Genomic DNA, 19,247 nt, shown 5'->3' on the forward strand with positions numbered 1-19,247 from the left:
ATGAAAGAATCTCTAGTTGTAAATATTGATGTTTCCAAGCATATGTTCACTTCACCTGAGTCTTGATGTATTCAGGTCTAACTGTACCTAACTCTATTGATTTCATTCTCACTGTATCCTTACAGGTCTTGTTGAGGGGAGTGAAGTCACTCAGATACCCACCATACTCTGGGGACCGAAAGAGAGTGTTGCTCAGATGAACTGCAGTCACACTAAGGATGTAAGCTACATCCGGACGTACTGGTACAGACAGCTTCCAGGAGAGGGAATGAAGCAGGTAGTTTACACTACTTCCAGTTCCAAACCTGAGTAATCAGAGGATTTCAGTGAAGACAAATTCTCAGCCAAGAAGACTGTAGTTGAGAGTGGATCATTCACAGTGAAGAAGTTGGAGACAGGAGACAGCGGCATGTACTTCTGTGCTGTGAGCCAACACAGTGATACAGACAACAAGTACAGCTGTACAAAAAACCCCAGTATTTCAACAGGATGTAATATAATATGTAAAGAGATGGTCTCATCACATACTGTAGGGGGACCTCTAACTCTAGTTCTTCTAATGTCTGATGGTTTCATTGTCATGATCATGTAATCAGTCATGTTCACAGTGAGGTCCTATGAGCAAGCTTTACAGTACAGGCTTCCTGACACTCCCTCTAACACTGTCACTATCCACCACCCTGAAGGAAACATGATACTACTACAGCCAATCTCCTTTCACCTCAGAGCTTCATCCAGGAAACACTCATATCACATCCCCATCATCATCGTCTTCCTCAGGATATTCATCATCCTCCTCATCATCGTCTTCTTCAGCATATTCATCATCTTCATCATCATCGTCTTCCTCAGCATATTCATCATCCTCATCATCATCATCTTCCTCAGCATATTCATCATCCTCATCATCATGTTCAGAGTTCTGATTCACCTGGCAGCTCTACCACTCTGGGTGACAGGTATTAAATCACTTACGATGAGAAGCCTAACGATTCTACGAATGTCATCAAACTGAATAAAATATCCTTTCACTCACTCCTTCTCTCCTTCTCTCTCTTTCTCCTCTCTTCTCTCTATCTCCTTTCTCTCTCTGTCACCTTCTCTCCCTCTCCTCTCCTTCTCTCCCTCTCTCCTCGCTCTCTCTTCTCTACTCTCTCTCTCCTCTCCTCTCCTCTCTCTCCATCTCTCCTCACAAATGTCATCAAACTGAATAAAATATCCTTTCTCTCGTTCCTTCTTTCTCACCTTCTCTGTCTTTCTTTCTCTCTCTCTTTCTCACCTTATCTCCTCTCTCTTTCTCGGTCACCTTCTCTCCCTCTCTCTCCCTCTCTCCTCTCTCCTCTCCATCTCTCCCTCTCTCTCTTCTCTCCTCTCTCCCTCTCTCCTCTCTCCCCTCTCCCCTCTCTCCTCTCTCTCCTCTTTCCCTCTCTCCTCTCTCCTCTCTCTCTGTCCACAGGGCAGTTGTTTAGTAGCATGGTTCATCAGAGGCCTGTGGCACTAACAGAAGGACCTGGAGGAAACGTTCAACTCACCTGCAGCCATACTATCCCTAACTACTACATGATACTATGGTACAAACAGTCAGCAGGAGACACTGCTATGAAACTCATTGGTTATGCAAATTACAAGTCAATAACCATGGAGAAATCGTTTGAAAAGCACTTCAATGTGAGTGGAGACGGTGGGAGAGAGGCTTATCTTCATCTAGTGAGTCTGAGAGGACCTGAACACAGTGCAGTTTATTACTTTGCAGCCAGCCAACACAGTGATGTAGAGTTCCTCCTGTTCTCTACTAAAGCCCTGTCTGATGGTAATATTAGACCATGGCTCAGAACACCTGCATCTGAGGTTTGACTTTGACTCAGTGCCAATGAATAAACACAGATGGATGATGGCATAAGCAAGATGATATCTGTCCTAGTTCAGTATACCAGTATTTACAGTTTAGAGTCATCACTCATTAACATACATTATGCAATGTTACAATGTGTTATTAAATTACTCCCCCCTGGATAGATGTGATTCACATGACTACTCTCTCTATCTCCCCTCTTTCTCTCTCTCCCTCTCTCTCACTCCCTCTCTCTCGCTCTCTCTCTCTACCTCTCTCCCCTCTCTCTCTCCTTTACTGTTCTGTCCTGAAGTCAGTGCAGTGTATTACTGTTCTGTCCTGAAGTCAGTGCAGTGTATTACTGTTCTGTCCTGAAGTCAGTGCAGTTTATTACTGTTCTGTCCTGAAGTCAGTGCAGTGTATTACTGTTCTGTCCTGAAGTCAGTGCAGTGTATTACTGTTCTGACCTGAAGTCAGTGCAGAGTATTACTGTTCTGTCCTGAAGTCAGTGCATTGTATTACTGTTCTGAAGTATTTCTTCAATTTACAGCCTATTTCTAGTGTGATGACTTCACAATCTATAACACAGATCAAATCTAAAGACTAAAAAATACAAACCCTTTCAACAATGTAGATACCGGTTTGATCCACAATATACCTTTAAGTTGAACAGGAGACCTGTAGGTGAACAAGGGATCTGCTTGAATATCAACACAAGTTCTGACGTCAAAGTGATGTCATTTCCTTCCCCTCCGGCAGCTCAGTTCAGCTCCCCTTCTCTATTGACTTATTCTCCTCTCCCCCCTATGGGCTCTGGTCTAAAGTAGTGCACTAGAAAGGGAATAGGGAGCCATTTGGGATGCTGACATACATTTGACACTCCCACTAGATGACATCACATCTCTGACTATCTGAAAACCCTTTCTCCTTGTCCATGTGACTCTTCTCTCCAGAACCATCAACATGATCAAGCTTCTCATACATGTAGCAACTCTACCACTATGGGTGACAGGTACTAAATCCCTCATGAAAGATAGATTTACTGCTAAAATATATTGCTGTCAATATGCTGAGTAATACTGTATATTTCATATTGTCTGTTTTCATCCACAGGGCTGTTACAAACAAACAAAGTTCACCAGACTCCTACTGCAATACTAAAAGGACCTGAAGATAAAGTTCAACTCACCTGCAGCCACACTGATCCAAATTACGACATGATACTGTGGTACCAACAATCAGCCCAAAACACTGCTCTGAAACTCATTGGGTATGTGAGATTCACCAGTCCAACGGTGGAAGATTCCTTTAAAGGGCGTTTTAATGTCAGTGGAGATGCTGCAGCTAACAAAATGGCGTATCTACATTTTCCAAAACTGACAGAAGCTGAAGACAGTGCAGTGTATTTCTGTGCTGCTAGTAAAGCACAGTGTTTCACTATACCCTCTCTCCTCTACAAAAACCCTCTCTGATCCTCTCATATAATACTGACTACAGCTCTATACACCTGCACCTGTCTTCAACCACTTCAACAACCCTTTGCTATGAACCATTTGATATCAAACAGATGGTAATGATACTGTTATAAGTGGCTAGTTTAGATGGTTTAGGTGCACTTCCTCAGTTCTCCAACAGGAGGGAGAGTTTCTCAACACACATTCAGAAGGGCAATGGTCTGAGCGCTGGTCAAAAGTGTGCCGTATATAGGGAATAGGGTGTCATGTGGGATTCAGATGCTTTCTAAATGTTTGTGGGACAGTATGGGTGCCTGGACCAGGGCCGGTGGTACGGGAGGTCCCTAGGGGGCCTGGGCCAGGGAATGCGGTAAAGGAGGGTCCATGGGGGCCTGGGCCTGGTGATCCTCTGTCTCCGTATGTGTAGACCATGTATCTGATGCTATCTGGACAAAAAGCATATGGCTTGTTATACTTTATCTGTCCAGACATCATCAGATACAAGGGCTACATACTATATTGAGTGACTGAGTATGGGTGAATGAGTGTGTGTATATGTGTGTGGCTTAGTGGTAGAGACCTGAGGACGGCTGAGTGGTAAAGACCTGAGGACGGCTGAGTGGTAGAGACCTGAGGACGGCTGAGTGGTAGAGACCTGAGGATGGCTGAGTGGTAGAGACCTGAGGACGGCTGAGTGGTAGAGACCTGAGGATGGCTGAGTGGTAGAGACCTGAGGATGGCTGATTGTTAAAGACATGAGGATGGCTGAGTGGTGGAGACCTGAGGATGACTGACTAGTAGAGACCTGAGGATGGCTGAGTGGTGGAGACCTGAGGATGGCTGGGTGGTGGAGACCTGAGGATGGCTGAGTGGTAGAGACCTGAGGACGGCTGAATGGTAGAGACCTGAGGACGGCTGAGTGGTAGAGACTTGAGGATGGCTGGGAGTTGGGACAAAGGAGGTATCAGAGGCATGATGAGTGGGACTAGGGGCTCCGCAGTAAACTAAAACAATGATAACTATCCTAAACAACAATATCCAAGGCATATTGACATTTGAGAGAGACATAATGCGAGGCATAAAGCAATCACAGGTGTTGATTGGGAGAGCTAGCTAAGACAACAACGGGTAAGACAACAGCTAATCAGCTAAGACAACAACAACAGGTAAAATGGTGATGAACGGGCAGAGAGGGTCAGTCAACTACACACAGGGCCTGAGTTCGGGGCTGGGGCCGACAGATAAACAAAAAATAAACAAAACGGAGAACCATGACTAATGAACAGTCCAGCAGGCATCAGCTATGTAGCCAAGTGATAATAGGTTCCAGTAAACAGCAATAGATGAAACAGGATAAGACGCTGGGTAGTCGTTACTACCAAGCAAGCGGGAGACACAGCGTTTAAAGTTAGCAGGCCGGGGCTAGTAGAAGCGCCTGCTCCGACGTCCAGCAAAGGTCAGTTGGGGGATGGAGTTACGTCGGCAGACCAGTCGTGTTGGAATGGCGGGGCTTCGTGTCGACAAAGGGTCCAGGCCAGTTGGCGAAAGAGGTATTGTGGTTGTAGTAATTTTGTTTGCTAGCCGGGAGATGCGCCTGGCTCACGGCTAACTGGTGCTAGGTTCGGGACAAGGGCGATAGCCACTATAGCCACTCGGTAGCAGCTAGCAGGCAGCGATAATCCGATGTGAAGGTCCAGAGCTTACGGCAGGAATCCGGTGATGTAGTGGCTTCTAGTCGTGTTAGTGAAGAGTCCGGGAGGCATCAGCTGTGTAGCCGAGTGATCATAGGGTCCACTGAGAGGGCCGGGAGGTTGGCCACTCTTTATCACTTTATCACAGTACTACGTCATACCAGACGAATGTCTGACTGCTTGACTGCAAATAACTAAGATACACATTAAAACATGAAATGACCCATGGCATTGATAAGACCTCACTCAGAGATCCACAAAAATAATATAACATTCAAAATGAGTGAATTTTTCCTTTAACTATCAATCAACTACCTCCTGATAGCAGTGCATCAGATCTCCCTCTCTGCTCTACTAAACCCTGCTTCCTGTCCCACATAGACTCCTCCTGCAGGGTTCATCTCAGGTCTCTGATGTTTTAGATGTTCTCATAAGGAGGCAGCATCCCTCTATAAGATCACTGAGATGAGTTGATGAGAAGCCACCTGTAATTCATGTGGAGTGGTTTGTCTGTCTCATTCTTTCTGTCTCCTTAACAGTGAGTCAACATGATCAGAATTCTTATCTCCATCACCATGGGTTACACAGCCTGGGCTGCAGGTATTCAGATCGTTGATTTCATCAACTACTAATATCCTCATTTGATTGTTTTTTATGTTTCAGGTCAATATGTTTCATTATCTGTTGTTTCACCTCTTTCTCTCTCTCTCTCTCTCTCTCCAGGTTCTTCTCTCAGTAGCCAGGTTCACCAGAGTCCTGCATCCCTGTACAAGAACCAGGGAGAGTCGGCTAAGATGGAGTGTTCACATAGTATATCAAGCTATAATCGTATCCTCTGGTACAAGCAATCTAACTTCAGAGAATTGGTGTTCCTAGGATACATGACAGCGAAAACTGGATTTCCTGAGGCTGGATTTGATATAGAAGGAGATGCTAATGCAGGTGGTACCAGCACCTTAACCACCAATCAACTAACTCCAAATAGCAGTGCTGTGTATTACTGTGCTGCTAGTTTACACAGTGCATCAGATCTCCCTCTCTGCTCTACAAAAACCTCCTCCCTGGTGTACTGCAGACTAATCACACCTGTATTAACATCACACTGTATCTGACTCTGATTCAATGCCAAAACACTCACCAGCTGGTCTAACAGAAAGGATAGGTTCCCTCTGATATACAGGAGACCATGATACAGTATGGTATGATATCATGTCTTTCCTGTAGATGGAGATACAGCTCAACAAATCCATGTGGACTCACCAGACACAGTACCACAGTAAACTATGGTGTGTAGTAAGGAGTCTGAGAGTTGAAGATCCATGTCCTTTTGAATGTTCATCTTGACTCAGTGTTGAACTAAGAATCTTTCACTGTTGGATATTTTTCACCTCTGAACGTGAATCTCTTCATTGTTCTTGAACACAGATTAGATACCGTCTAAAATAATTTACAATTCCATATATTTCCTGAATGACTACAGTAGTTATAACAAACAGGTCTCTCTCTCCTCTTCTGTAACAGGTGAACTCCTCTGTTCCAGCGTTCTTCAGTCTCCATCTTCAGTATTTCAGAGTTCCTGAGAAACTGCTGTCCTGTCCTGTTTACACACTCTCCCCAGCTACAACACCATACTGTGGTATCAGCAGGTGGAACACACTCTCCCCAGCTACAACACCATACTGTGGTATCAGCAGGTGGAACACACTCTCCCCAGCTACAACACCATACTGTGGTATCAGCAGGTGGAACACACTCTCCCCTCCTACCTAACTAATACCTAGAGAGTTAAGCTGCTCTGATATCCCAGCAAGCAATGAGGAATCAGCTCAAATACATCGGCCGTATCTTTCTACCGGAATTCAGCCAAGTTTGCCCACATCTTACCAGAATTCCCACTCAGATGCGTCCTGATGCCAATTGAAATCAATGAATAGAGAATTTCCCGATTAAGTCATCCACATTATACCCATCAACAAAAAAAACAACGGAAAACACCATACACCTAGTGACCGTGTCAGGGTTCATGTGCCTGGCCCACCACAGGTGTCGCTGTAGCGAGATGGGACAAGGACATCCCTGCCGGCCAAACCCTCCCCGAACACGGACGACACAGGGCCAATTGTGAGTTGCCTCACGGTTCTCCCGGTCGCGGCCTTCAAGGGTCTCAAACCAGCATCTGTAGAAACGCAGTTTGCACTACGATGCAGTGTCTTAGACCCCTGCACCACTCAGGATACTCCATCCACAAAGTTCTAAATGCTTATCAATTGCCTTGCACAAAGTATCAAAATACTAAAATACTACACAGGACTCTTAAAACCTCTTATGGACAATATCCAATGGTAGCGCCTGGCGCAAAATACGAAAAACCTTAAAAATGCTATCATTTCAATTTCTCAAACATATGACTATTTTACACCATTTGAAAGATAAGACTCTCCTTTATCTAACTACATTGTCCGATTTCAAAAATGCTTTACAGCGAAAGCAAAACATTAGATTAGGTCAGGAGAGTACCCAGCCAGAAATAATCACACACCCATTTTTCAAGCTAGCATATATGTCACAAAAACCAAAACCACAGCTAAATGCAGCACTAACCTTTGATGATCTTCATCAGATGACAGTCCTAGGACATTATGTTATACAATACATGCATGTTTTGTTCAATCAAGTTCATATTTATATCAAAAAACAGCTTTTTACGTTAGCATGTTTTGTTCAGAACTAGCATACCCACCGAAAACTTCCGGGGAATTTACTAAATTACTCACGATAAACGTTGACAAAAAACATAACAATTATTTTAAGAATTATAGATACAGAACTCCTTTATGCAATCGCGGTGTCCGATTTTAAAATAGCTTTTCGGTGAAAGCACATTTTGCAATATTCTGAGTACATAGCCCGGCCATCACGGCTAGCTAATTTGACACCCAGCAAGTTTAGCCTTCACCAAAATCAGATTTACTATTAGAAAAGTTTGATTACCTTTGATGTTCTTCGTCAGAATGCACTCCCAGGACTTCTACTTCAATAACAAATGCTGTTTTGGTCCAAAATAATCCATAGTTATGTTCCAACAGCGACGTTTTGTTCATGCTTTCCAGACACTATCCGAATGGTAAATAAGTGTCACGCGCATGGCACATTTCGTAACAAAAGATTTCTAAATATTTCATTACCGTACTTCGAAGCATGTCAACCGCTGTTTAAAATCAGCTAATTTTCTCGTAAGAAAGCGATAATATTCCGACCGGGAGTCGTTGAATCCTGATTATTTCTGGCTGGGTACTCTGCTGACATAATCTAATGTTTTGCTTTCGCTGTAAAGCCTTTTTGAAATCGGACAGTGTGGTTAGATTAACGAGAGTCTTGTCTTTAAAATGCTGTAAAATAGTCATATGTTTGAAAAATGGAAGTTTTCGGATTTTAGAGGAATTTGTATTTCGCGCCACGCCCATCATTGGATATTGGAGCAGGTGTTCCGCTAGCGGAACATCTAGATGTAAGAGGTTAATAATATTGGTATTTGTATTAAATCCCTTCATATTAATCTGTATGCAGATGATATGGTTATGTATGCCATAGCACCGATTGTTGATTAGGGCTAGGTGTCCCGCTAGCGGGACAAAGCCGACAACATCCGGTGAAATTGGAGGGTGTGCAATTCAACTAAATATTCGTAATATTAAACATTCATGAACATAAAAGTGTTTTATATCATTTAAAAGCTTAACTTCCTGTTAATCTAACTGCGTTGTCAGATTCCAAAAAGGCTTTACGGTGAAAGCATACCATGCAATTGTCTGAGGACGGCGCCCCACATCAACATATTTTTTAACCAGCAGAGGCTTCACAAAATCACAAATAGCGATCAAATAAATCACTTACCTTTGAAGATCTTCCTCTGTTTGCAATCCCAAGGGTCCCAGCTACAACATGAATGTTTTTTTAGTTCAATAAAATCCTTCTTTATATCCCAAAAAGTCAGTTTAGTTGGTGCCATTGATTACAGTAATCCACTCGTTCAACAGGCAGACAAAGGAGTCCAAAAAAACACCGCTAAACTTCATCCGAACAAGTCAAACGATGTTTCTGTTTAATCCTCAGGCACTCTAAAATGTAAATAAACTATAATATTTCACACGGAGTGAAGTATGTTCAATAGCAAATGCAAATTCATAAGCGTTCGCCATTTGCCTCGCAAGACTGATTTGCTTCAGTTGGTAACCTAACAAAAACTCCAAATACTTGTTCGTTTTTCAAAAAAGAAGCCTGAAACCTTGAAAAAGACTATTGACATATAATGGAAGCCATTGGAATTGCAATCTGGGTGACAGACATGCATAGAAACAGTAGGTTTACATAATAAGAGCCTGGGAGCTCAAAAAAAATATTTCTGGCTGGATTTTCTTCAGATCTTCTGTCACAGGTGTCGTAAGGATTAGACCAAAACGCAGCGGGAATGTGTATACTCATCTTCTTTTTAATAGGCAGAAAGAAGGAAAACCGAAAACAAAACACACGTATACAAAAACAATGACGATAACAGTCTTGTCAGGCACACAGCTGAGCAAGAAACAACTACCCACAAAATCCTACAGAAAAACACCCCTCTTAAATAGGACCGTCAATTAGAAGCAACTAGGAGCAGCTGCTTCCAATTGAAGGTCAACCCCATTAACTAAACATAGAACTGGACATACTAGATAAACATAGAAATATACTTACATAGAACATAGCCCAACAAACCAAGAAACACTCTAAACAAACACACCCCTGCCACGTCCTGACCAAACTACAATAACAAATAACCCCTTACTGGTCAGGATGTGACATTTTCGCCTGCCATATCAATTATGTTATAGTCTCAGACATTATATTAACAGTTTAATAAACTTCAAAGTGTTTTCGATTCAAGGTTACCAATTAAATGCATATCCTGGCGTCTGGGCCTGAGAAACAGGCAGATTACTTTGGGCACGTTAGTCAGGCAGAAAATCAGGAAACTAGACCCTAGCCCAGAGAGGTTTTAAGTTATTGCACAGAACAAAACGTATAAGATCTCCAAAGCCTGTGTTAACTTCAGACCCTTTATCCCAAAACCCCATTATTTTCCCCCTTTATTTCTCCCATAGCAACGGTCAATGAACCAGAGGTAGAAAATGCTGACTCATTTCCGTGTTTTAGGACTACAAGCTGGCGAGCTCTATAGGATAGAATATAATATGTAAAGAGCTGATGGTCTCATCATGGACTGTAGGGGGACCTCTAACTTTAATAATGTGAATGTCTCTACAGTCTGAACCACTAATTAGCATGATGTATTCAGATCATCAGTCCCTCCCACTTCACTGACATGTTGAATATGGTGGAACCTGCCGTGGTCTACTGATTTTCATCTATTCATCTATGTGACACTCCTCTTGTTTTATATACATTGATACCAGACTCTTTCCAGCACTCTCACATATAACGTGATCAAACATGTTCACATTTCTCTTCACTGTTACTGTCTCACTGCTCTGTGCTGCAGGTACAGTTTCATAATGTTTCATTTATTTAACCAGGAGAGTTAAGAACAAAATTCTTATTTACAATGAAAGAATCTCTAGTTGTAAATATTGATGTTTCCAAGCATAAGTTCACTTCACCTGAGTCTTGATGTATTCAGGTCTAACTGTACCTAACTCTATTGATTTCATTCTCACTGTATCCTTACAGGTCTTGTTGAGGGGAGTGAAGTCACTCAGATACCCACAATACTCTGGGGACTGAAAGACAGTGATGCTCCAATGAACTGCAGTCACACTAAGGATTCTAGCTACTTCCAGATGTACTAGTACAGACAGCTTCCAGGAGAGGGAATAAAACAGGTAGTTTACACTACTTCCAGTTCCAAACCTGAGTATTCAGGGGATTTCAGTGAAAAAAAATTCTCAGCCAAGAAGACTGTAGCTGAGAGTGGATCTTTCACAGTGAAGAAGTTGGAGACAGGAGACAGCGGCATGTACTTCTGTGCTGTGAGCCAACACAGTGATACAGACAACAAGTACAGCTTTACAAAAACCCCAGTATTTCAACAGGATGTAATATAATATGTAAAGAGATGGTCTCATCACATACTGCAGGGGGACCTCTAACTCTAGTTCTTCTAATGTCTCTAGTTATTTCCCTTTTAGCCTGCCCCCCCTCTCTTTACACTCTCTCCTCTCTCTCCCTCCCCCGCCACTCCCCCCTCTGTGTCTCTGTCTCTCTCTCCCCCACCCCATCTCTCTCTCTCTCTCTCTCTCTCTCTCTCTCTATCTCTCTCTCTCTCTCTCTCTCTCTCTCTCTCTCTCTCTCTCTCTCTCTCTCTCTCTCTCTCTCTCTCTCTCTCTCTCTCTCTCTCTCTCTCTTTCTCTCTCCCTCTCTTTCCATTTCTCTTCATCCATCCATCCAGTAGAGAGTCAGTCATCATGACCAGAGCTTTCATCACGTTCACACTCTCACTGTTCAGGATAACAGCTAATAATAACATGTCTGTAGAATGTATGTACATCCTGAAAACACTAGCAACTAACAGACGTGTCTAAATAATGATTCTTTCTGTTTTAAATATTATTTTATTGTTTTCTTCACAGGACGTTCTCTCTGCAGTAAAGTCCACCAGGTTCCCTCAGCACTATTGGGAAGTCCCAATGTTACAGTGATACTGGTATGCAGCCATACTACTAGTTAATACAATACTATATTATAGTACCAGCAGTCAATAGATGATACTAGTCTGAAACTGATTGGATATGTGTATTATAAAAGTCAGACGGTTGAAGGTTCATTTAAAGAGCACTTTGAAATCCTTGGAAATGGATTGAAAGAAGCATCTCTTCAGCTTCTGTTCTGACCTGAAGTCAGTGCAGTTTATTACTGTTCTGACCTGAAGTCAGTGCAATGTATTACTGTTCTGACCTGAAGTCAGTGCAGTGTATTACTGTTCTGTCCTGAAGTCAGTGCAGTGTATTACTGTTCTGACCTGAAGTCAGTGCAGTGTATTACTGTTCTGACCTGAAGTCAGTGCAGTGTATTACTGTTCTGACCTGAAGTCAGTGCAGTGTATTACTGTTCTGACCTGAAGTCAGTGCAGTGTATTAGTGTTCTGACCTGAAGTCAGTGCAGTGTATTACTGTTCTGACCTGAAGTCAGTGCAGTGTATTACTGTTCTGACCTGAAGTCAGTGCAGTTTATTACTGTTCTGACCTGAAGTCAACACAGTGATGTAGATACCCTTCTCTCTTCTACAAAACCCCCTTCTGTTCCTTTACTCCATAACTGCAGTGAACATCAACACCCAGCACACCTTCTGTCCACCACTGTAGATGTCTGAGCACATGGAGGAAGTTGATATCAAACCTCTATACTAAATAATGTGGTTGTTGTTGTCTTGAAGAAACAGTTCAGGTATTTCTTCCATTTACATCCTATATCTAGTGTGAAGTCTGCAGAACCTGTAACACAGATCAAATCTAGAGACAAATACTTTCAATGATGTACATACTGGTATGTTCCACAATACAGCTTTAAGTTGAACAGGAGACCTGTAGGTGAACAAGGGATCTGCTTGAATATCAACACAAGTTCTGACGTCAAAGTGATGTCCTTTCCTTCCCCTCCGGCAGCTCAGTTCAGCTCCCCTTCTCTATTGACTTATTCTCCTCTCCCCCTATGGGCTCTGGTCTAAAGTAGTGCACTAGAAAGGGAATAGGGTGCCATTTGGGATGCTGACATACATTTGACACTCCCACTAGATGACATCACATCTCTGACTATCTGAAAACCCTTTCTCCTTGTCCATGTGACTCTTCTCTCTAGAACCATGAACATGATCAAGCTTCTCATACATGTAGCAACTCTACCACTATGGGTGACAGGTACTAAATCCCTCATGAAAGATAGATTTACTACTGAAATATATTGCTGTCAATATGCTGAGTAATACTGTATATTTCATATTGTCTGTTTTCATCCACAGGGCTGTCACAAACAGACAAAGTTCACCAGACTCCTACTGCAATACTAAAAGGACCTGAAGATAAAGTTAATCTCACCTGCAGCCACACTGATCCAAATTACAACATGATACTGTGGTACCAACAGTCAGCCCAAAACACTGCTCTGAAACTCATTGGGTATGTGAGATTCACCAGTCCAACGGTGGAAGATTCCTTTAAAGGGCGTTTTAATGTCAGTGGAGATGCTGCAGCTAATAAAATGGTGTATCTACATTTTCCCAAACTGACAGAAGCTGAAGACAGTGCAGTGTATTTCTGTGCTGCTAGTGAAGCACAGTGTTTCACTATACCCTCTCTCCTCTACAAAAACCCTCTCTGATCCTCTCATATAATACTGACTACAGCTCTATACACCTGCACCTGTCTTCAACCACTTCAACAACACTTTGCTATGAACCATTTGATATCAAACAGATGGTAATGATACTGTTATAAGTGGCTAGTTTAGATGGTTTAGGTGCACTTCCTCAGTTCTCCATCAGGAGGGAGTTTCTCAACACACATTTAGAAGATGCTGTATAGTGGCACTTTATGGCCCTGGTCATTTGGGATTCAGATGTTTCTAAATGTGTGTGGGACAGTATGGGTGCCTGGGCCAGGGAATGTGGTATGGGAGGGCCCTTGGGGGCCTTTGGCCAGGAAATGTGGTACGGCAGAGCCTCTGGGGGTCTGGGACAGGGAATGTGGCATGGGAGAGCCCTTGGGAGCCTGGGCCTGATGACCTTCTGTCTCCATATGTGTAGACCATACATCTGATGCTGTCTGGACAAAAAGAGTATGGAGTGTCATACGTTTTATGTCCAGACATCATCAGATAAAAGGGCTACATACTGTATTGAGGGACAGAGCGTGGGTGAATGAATGTGTGTGTATATGTACATGTGTGCATGTGAAGAGTCAGTATCATCGTGTGTCTGAGTGGTAGAGACCTGAGGATGGCTGAGTGGTAGAGACCTGAGGATGGCTGAGTGGTAGAGACCTGAGGATGGCTGAATGGTGGAGACCTGAGGATGGCTGAGTGGTAGAGACCTGAGGATGGCTGAGTGGTAGAGACCTGAGGATGGCTGAGTGGTAGAGACCTGAGGATGGCTGAGTGGTAGAGACCTGAGGATGGCTGAGTGGTGGAGACCTGAGGATGGCTGAGTGGTGGAGACCTGGGGATGGCTGAGTGGTGGAGACCTGGGGATGGCTGAGTGGTGGAGACCTGGGGATGGCTGAGTGGTGGAGACTTGGAGATGGCTGAGTGGTGGAGTCTTGGGGATGGCTGAGTGGTAGAGACTTGGGGATGGCTGAGTGGTAGAGACTTGGGGATGGCTGAGTGGTAGAGACTTGAGGATGGCTGGGATGGCTTAGTCACCAGGCAGACCACTGACAAACTGAGCTACAAAACTCTGCCCAGAGACAGGAGACGCCTCAATCCGCTTTCTGAAGGCTTTAGAGAGCCAATGGAAGCCTTAGAAAGTGCTACGTAAAAGCACAGATACTGTAGTTTCGATAGAGAACCAAAAGAAGAACTACATATTCTCAGACAGGCCACTTCCTGCTTGGAATTTTCTCAGGTTTTTGCCTGCCATATGAGTTCTGTTATACTCACAGACACCATTCAAACAGTTTTAGAAACTTCAGAGTGTTTTCTATCCAAATCTACTAATAATATGCATATTCTCGTTTCTAGGCAAGAGTAGTAACCGGTTTAAATCGGGTACGTTTTTCATCCGGCCGTGAAAATACTGCCCCCTATCCTAGAAAGGTTAACGAGGGTCTTGTCTTTAAAATGGTGTAAAATAGTCGGATGTTTGAAAAATTGAAATTATTGCATTTTTGAGGTTTTTGTATTTTGCGCCACGTTCTTCCATTGGATATTGGCGAGGCGTTCCGCTAGATGTAAGAAGTTAAAGTTAGCAGGCTGGGGCTAGTAGAAGCTCCTGCTCCGACGTCCAGCAAAGGTCGGTTAGGGGCACAGCGGATGGAGTTACGTCGGCAGACCAGTCGTGGTGGAATGGAGGGGCTTCGTATCGACAAAGGGTCCAGGCCAGTTGGCGAAAGAGGTATTGTGGTTGTAGTAATTTTGTTTGCTAGCCGGGAGATGCGCTTGGCTCACGGCTAACTGGTGCTAGCTTCAGGACAGGGGCGTTAGCCACTATAGCTACTCGGTAGCAGCTAGCAGGCAGCGATGATCCGATGCAAAGGTCCAGAGCTTTCAGCAAGGATCCGGTGGACTAGTGGAGTTCTAGCCGTGTTGGGGAAGAGTCCGGGAGGCATCAGCTGTGTAGCTGAGTGATCATAGGGTCCACTGAGCCACATACCGTCTAAAATAATCTATAATTCTATATATTTCCTGAATGACTACAGTAGTTATAACAAACAGGTCTCTCTCTCTTCTTCTGTAAAAGGTGAACTCCTCTGTTCCAGCGTTCTTCAGTCTCCATCTTCAGTATTTCAGAGTTCTGGAGAAACTGCTGTCGTGTCCTGTTCACACACTCTCCCCAGCTACAACACCATACTGTGGTATCAGCAGGTGGAACACACTCTCCCCAGCTACAACACCATACTGTGGTATCAGCAGGTGGAACACACTCTCCCCAGCTACAACACCATACTGTGGTATCAGCAGGTGGAACACACTCTCCCCAGCTACAACACCATACTGTGGTATCAGCAGGTGGAACACACTCTCCCCAGTTACAACACCATACTGTGGTATCAGCAGGTGGATCACACTCTCCCCAGCTACAACACCTTGTTTTGATCTAGTCTCACCACTGATAACAATCAGTCCTAAAAAGTCTTCATCTTAATTGAATTTACTGGATTTGGGCACGAATCCTTGACAGAAATATGCGTATCCAGAAGTACTGATAGCACTTGTATAGCCTAAGAAAGTAGCAGAAATGTGCAGAAAGTAGTTTTGAGTGCACTTTATTGAAGGGACATAACAGTCTTGAACGTTTTTGGCAACATAGTGATACATTCTTATATACTGTACAATGAGGAATTCAACTACAAAATACTAGTCTTTTCCCATTTTTTTAACCATTGCCACCCACCCACAAGGTGTATAAATAACAACAATAAATAAGAATATAATAAGATAATAGATACAAAACAAAAATCATGAAGAACATAAATCAATCAACTCTAATTAGCACATGTAGGACAGTATGCAAGTACTTGTGCATGCAGTTGTATTTCTCACATGTGCAGCACATAGTATTTGTTTTACAGTCCTTCTTTGGGGGGCAGAATTACCATCTCCTCCTCTTGCCTGCCCCAGCTGCAGCCTCAGGTGGATCAGGACAAGATTCAGCCCCCTGAACTGCTTTCACAAGCGCTGCAGAGGCTACTGTGCAGGGGAGGCCCTCCCTTCTATGAATGTGTGGGTTTACTAGTGCCTTTCCCAGCTGCTCCAGGAACACCCTCCTCTTGTTCCGCTTATCAGGCATCCAGGTAGGGTTGATCTTGTTCCATATCACGAATGTATTGTATGAGGACACATCCATGATGTTATGGAAGATGACCAGGTCCCAGTGGGCGGTCATTCTCCTGCAGCTGAGAGTTCCAATCACCTTGTCCAGGTTGTCCACACCTCCTTTGTTGTGGTTGTAGTCCACGATGATGGATGGCTTCCTGTCCTCACGATCACTGATCTCAGCGGTTTTGTGCAGTGTGCTCAGAAGGACCACATTCTTGTTCCTCTTTGGGAGGTAAGAAACTAGAGTGGTGGTGGGGGTGAAGGCAAACTTTGATGAGAAGGCCTCTCTCCCCCTTGTTGCGAGGAGTGCAGGGGGGAGCTCAGGCTTGTTCTTTCTAACTGTGCCAACCATGTTGATCTTCCTCTTCAGGAGCTGCTGGCTGAGGTCAATCAGTAGCACACATCATCTCGATTTCTCATTGTGTGTGTGTGTGTGTGTGTGTGTGTGTGTGTGTGTGTGTGTGTGTTTAGATCCAGAGTCTGCGAGGATTGCCAGCTCAAAGATCACCACCACCTTGGGACTGGTGGTCCATGTGGCAGGTAAGCTGGCTTCATTATACAATGTTTCTGACCAAAATGTTTTAGGAAGTGTGTGTGTGTGTGTGTGTGTGTGTGTGTGTGTGTGTGTGTGTGTGGTTTTTGTGGTGTGTGTGTGTGTGTGTGGTTTTTGTGGTGTGTAAATTATTTTATAACTGCCGGGTCAAAAATTACCCTAAGATAATCTTTGTACCTTGGTGGTGTACAGTTTATGAATAAAGGTGATGTTTCACTTTCTAATGTTGCGGTCACTAGGAAAAGTCATCAAATTTCAAGTTTAAAAAATATCATTTAAGGGGTTTCCTCTGCTGTTAAACATAGTGGCGAGTCATTGTTGACCCTGAAGACAACACAAGGGTTAAATTCACTGTTGTTTCCCCATCAATTGTGATGATTTCCGAAGTTCTATCAATATTTGCTATTCAGCTGTTTTTAGAATCTATTAGATTTAGGTAACAATCCATCAGATTAGTGTTGTGGATGAAATCAGAATTAGTTGGGTAACATTAAGATGTTTTATTAGTATAATATGCTTATGTGAGATACTTGTCATTAGAAAGTGTCCTTTGGACTCTGGTATGTTTCAGTTGCACGTTTCTCTTTGCTGGGGATCAGACACTTGGGGCCCAGAGAGGGGAGAGGTCAGACTTGTCTTTTATATGTGAATGTGTCTTTACCTATTCTTAAACCTTGTGAAGGGATGGCGTGATTAATGGGGAACCAATGACTTGTCTCCACAATGTCTGTGAGCAAGTCACTCCCTCCTTTTCTTTATTGTGGGGAGGTTTATGGTAGTGTCTGGACCTTGTATGTCCTCTCTTAGATCTCGCACTTATCCTGTGATAGTATATGGCCTAGAGGCTCACTCCCTCCAGTGAGCCTGTCCAGGAGTAGGGTCAAGAGGGGGTTTGCTTGAGATGGGAGTATCTAGAGTTGACAATTGATATATGCCATTGGATGAAATGGTGTTTTTGTTCTATGAAGCACCAGGGACGAGATTAGAACCTTGTCATTAGGGATCAAACTGAACGATAATTTATAGCGAATGCAATCTAGATACTCCTCTCTAAAGTAAACAGTCTTTCTTTGTGAACCGTTCCTAACTATCTGTGGTTTGTTAATGTACGTTGAAGGGGGTGTATCTTTGCTATAAAATATCTCTGTAGCCATTGTGTAATCACCTTCCTGGTTCATTTGAGAGAGTGCATTATTGAAGGTCAAAGAGGCTTTTGCAAAAGTATGTTAACCTGTTATGGCTAGGGGGCAGTATTTTCACGGCCGGATAAAAAACGTACCCGATTTAATCTGGTTATTACTCCTGCCCAGAAACTAGAATATGCATATAATTATTGGCTTTGGACAGAAAACACCCTCAAGTTTTTAAAACTGTTTGAATGGTGTCTGTGAGTATAACAGAACTCATATGGCAGGCAAAAACCTGAGAAGATTCCAAACAGGAAATACCCTCTCTGACCATTCCTTGAGCTTTTTGGCTCTGTTTAAAAAAAAATTAGGATCTTTGCTGTAACGTGACACTTCCTACGGCTCCCATAGGCTCTCAGAACCCGTGAAAAAGCTGAATGATGTAATTCCAGCCGCTGGCTGAGAAACTTTAGCGCGTTTGGATGGTGGTCGATCAGAGGGCCATCAGACTGAGGCTCGTGCACGAGGGGATCCCATGCTTTTACTTTCTCTCTCTCTGAACGTAAACACGCTTTCCCGGTCGGAATATTATCGCTTTTTTTACGAGAAAAATTGCATAAAAATTGATTTTAAACAGTGGTTGACATGCTTCGAAGTACGGTAATGGAATATTTAGAATTTTTTTGTCACGAACGCGTCGGGCGCGTAACCCTTATTTACCCTTTCGGATAGTGTCTTGAACAAAATGCCGCTGTTTGGATATAACTATGGATTATTTGGGACCAAACCAACATTTGTTATTGAAGTAGAAGTCCTGGGAGTGCATTCTGACGAAGAACAGCAAAGGTAATAACATTTTTCTTATAGTAAATCTGACTTTGGTGAGTGCTAAACTTGCCGGGTGTCTAAATGGCTAGCCCTGGGATGCCGGGCTATCTACTGAGAATATTGCAAAATGTGCTTTCACCGAAAAGCTATTTTAAAATTGGACATAGCAAGTGCATAGAGGAGTTCTGTATCTATAATTCTTAAAATAATTGTTATGTTTTTTGTGAACGTTTATCGTGA

At 43.3% G+C, this 19,247-nt stretch overlaps 1 long non-coding RNA gene across 1 annotated transcript; it reads left to right on the forward strand.

Annotated features, from left to right (window-relative positions):
* The first annotated feature begins 900 nt into the window (after positions 1–900).
* Positions 901–13,034, forward strand: LOC115161864 (uncharacterized). Its single transcript, XR_003869439.1, has 4 exons — positions 901–959; positions 1,457–1,571; positions 2,785–2,843; positions 12,988–13,034. It is a non-coding gene; the product is annotated as an uncharacterized LOC115161864 (long non-coding RNA).
* The last annotated feature ends 6,213 nt before the right edge of the window (positions 13,035–19,247 follow it).

The sequence above is a fragment of the Salmo trutta genome, chromosome 25 (assembly GCF_901001165.1).
Source record: "Salmo trutta chromosome 25, fSalTru1.1, whole genome shotgun sequence".
Lineage (NCBI taxonomy): Eukaryota > Metazoa > Chordata > Actinopteri > Salmoniformes > Salmonidae > Salmo > Salmo trutta.